The sequence below is a fragment of the Brassica napus genome, unplaced genomic scaffold (genome assembly GCF_020379485.1).
Source record: "Brassica napus cultivar Da-Ae unplaced genomic scaffold, Da-Ae ScsIHWf_790;HRSCAF=1133, whole genome shotgun sequence".
Lineage (NCBI taxonomy): Eukaryota > Viridiplantae > Streptophyta > Magnoliopsida > Brassicales > Brassicaceae > Brassica > Brassica napus.
In genome coordinates, this window is record NW_026016837.1 from 13,026 (window position 1) to 16,283 (window position 3,258).

General features: G+C 32.8%; 1 long non-coding RNA gene across 1 annotated transcript; it reads right to left on the reverse strand.

Annotated features, from left to right (window-relative positions):
* Positions 1-1,045: 1,045 nt before the first annotated feature.
* On the reverse strand, positions 1,046-2,759 carry LOC106404897. Its single transcript, XR_007337085.1, has 2 exons — positions 2,256-2,759; positions 1,046-2,176 (listed from the first exon to the last, which is right to left on the reverse strand). It is a non-coding gene; the product is annotated as an uncharacterized LOC106404897 (long non-coding RNA).
* Between the last annotated feature and the right edge of the window lie 499 nt (positions 2,760-3,258).

Consider the following 3,258-nt stretch of genomic DNA (forward strand, 5'->3'; position numbering starts at 1 on the left):
ATATATGAGGTTTTAGGCATTATGCGTATTTATGTGTAGGACATATTAAAGTAAGGATAAATTAAATATAGCTACACGAAAACAGTTAAAATCTATAAAATAATCATATTAAGACTTTGATATTTTAATAATTTATAAAATTATTATTTTGAAAAAAAAGTACAGCAACAACTTTTATATTGCAAAGATGAATATTTGCTGTATGACTGTTTGTCTTACCACGTCTTTTTTTCGCCTTTTACCACGTCTAGTTGTAGAGTTTTTTTTTTAAAAATGAACATTTAAACTTGAAATAAGATTAGACAAAATAATCTCTAGGTTGTCACCATGAAAGTATGAGATATCACCAGCTAAATTTAGTAATTTGTTTTGCCCACACTATACATACATTGTTTTACTATTTTTTTTAAAAAAATTACATTTTATTTTTTGTTTACTTATAATTATTAACCAAAGAAAATTATTATTTTTCATTTCAATTGGAAATATTATGTACTTCAAACTATTTTATTGAAAAAGCAATAAAAGTTAAAATTTGAGTTTAAATTGTAAAAGCTGATATAAACATTTTTTCCCTAGTTTTAGCAATGTATTGCTTAATATGCTATTGTGTTCAGTTCTATAATTCCCAGTTTTTTTACTTGAGCGAGGAGTAAAACTTGTGTTGTTATGGTTTGTAAACGAATAAATCGGAACATTAGAGACTTATTTTAATATATTAAGAATTATTCAAATTTGTTTTTTATTGATAGGTCATATTAACAACAAAATTTTAAGGTTCCTTTATAATTTCAACTTTTTCATCTTCTTTTTGATTTTTCATTTATATAAATAATTTCAAATTATGCCACAAAATTGTTTTCGTTTTTATTAGTAGGTTGAATCAAGCTCATTGAATGAAAAAAAACAATGTGAGGCACATATATAATCATGAAAACACCATAGTCGAATAGGCACAATTAAAACATTCATTGACTTCTTTTTCTTCAGTTCAGCAAGTGAACCGTCAGACATCATTAGCTGCAGGAAACGAATGTAGACAGTAACATACAAACACCATTGAAAGACAAAAAAGTAAAAAATTCACAGAAGACAAACTCGTCAACATACCAAGGTGTGAGCTAAGGATAAAAAATAATTAAACTACACAATCACACAAATCAATTTAAATAAACAAAGTAACTTTTCTAGATAACAGAACTTTTACATGTTATGCTACATGTGATGGCGTTGACTGACAGATTGAAGTAAAATAAAGTAATTCTCATAGCATTAGAAAACAAAGTGATGACCAGATGAAGCCGCACTTGCTCGGACGTCGTTCTTGCGCTATGCAGACCCTGAAGTTGTGTCATAGATTACATCTCCTTGAAATCAATTTGCCCATTTTCAGTTGGTCCCTGGAAAACGTAAGAGAAAGGAAAAAAAAGGAAACAAATGGTATGGTTCTGTTTCGTTTACAGGTTAATAATGGTGTAAATGCAAATTTTGAAATTAGAGACCCAAAACTTTTAAGCAAATAACAAACTATACATAATACCACAGCTTTCATTAAAAAACAAAGCAAACAAACTGAAACTGCATTGCTCACATTCGGTTTGGATTGTGTTATCATCAAAACAGCGATTGAGAATTAGAAAACAAAAACCAGATGGTGAATCTTCTCCAGTGAAGCTTCATCTCCATCTTTTAACCTCCAACAACCTAAACACTAGATCAAGAGCTTTCAAAAACCAAACCAATGATCTGAAACAGAGGAAGTGAAATCATGAATCAAAAGTGGGAAACTTAACCAGTGATGGAGCTCGAACTCTTCCATTTCCCTCAATTCTGTCAACCGCTTGTTCTTCCTCGTTCCTAACAAACTCACAATATATAAAAGATCGAACATAAAAAGATCACAGACAACTCCCAAGAACACTATTCAAAGAAAACTGAACATATGTCAAGTGATGCTTTGTACGTACCAGGAGCAAGGCGTTCTGTGTCGAACCAAACATGGAAGATCAAAGCACAAATGACAGTCAGAAAACTATAGTAAACTGAGACGAAAGGCTATTACGAAGCTTTCACTAAAGATCCCTTCCCGACGATTGAAGACCACCACGTTTAAGGTGACTTGCATAACTCTTTACTCTCTAGACGGTTAGGAGCGATGAACCCTCAACGACAGTACCTATAGTTCGTAGAAGGATCTAATTATTTTATACATCGAAAACATGTAAATTAAGATAGCAAGACGTCACAATACATACCTCTTCATCAATCATAAGCATCTCAACGCTTATTAGGATTACCCATTGGATGCATTGCGAGCTTCCCAAAAATGGATAAGCGTGAAAACAGTTTAGAGTCTCCACTGCCTGGTAAAACCTGTTCGAACAAAATCGCAGAATAACCCTTACAGTGGTTTCAGACGATTGGCCATTAGCGGTGGTTTCCGGCGATCGGTTTGCCATGGCAAATTTCAGGAAAGTTTTGATGAATTTGAGGGAATGTGAAAACTTTGATGATTCTGAACGACAAAGAAAGAGGAGGTATCGGTTTTTATAGGTCCAAGAGGGAGGAGGTGGCGAGTTAATTAGTTGTGTTTCGAATTGGTTAGTAATCAAGAAGCTTTGAAAACAGATTCTCAGTGTTGCTGCGGTTACGTCGGCGAAGAAGCAATTAGAACTTGGACCGTCTCACGATCGTTACAAATTACGCTTGGATAAAACGAAGAGGATAATATGGTGTACATGGGCTATAGGGTTTATATATTTCAGGCCAAATAGAGAAAACTTGTTTAAGCCTAACAACATCTTACAATGGCCCAGTACGATTTTCACCAGAAATCAAGATGACGTGCCTTAATGATTGGTGGAAAATATTTGTGATGACGTGGACTCCTCGAAAAACCTTAAAATTAGTTCCTTTTATATAGTGGGATATACTGACCTGATGTTTCTCCGTACACTTTTATTAATTTCATGACTTTATCACATTTAGAGGACTCCGGTTTACAGAAAATAAAAGGCTATCATCGCCAAATTTCTTCAACCAATTACTTACGTAGAATCCATTGTTACACCGTATTATTCTAGTTGAAGTCAACAGGAATTTATTTCATACTATATTAAAAGATTGGAATATTGAAAGTTTGAAACGATACAGCTTTTCTAAGCAAGAAGTTTAAACGATACAGCTTTTCTAAGCAAGAACCACTTAAATTATTGATATTAGAAAAAGTCAAATCAACAAAGAAAATTCAATTTCATA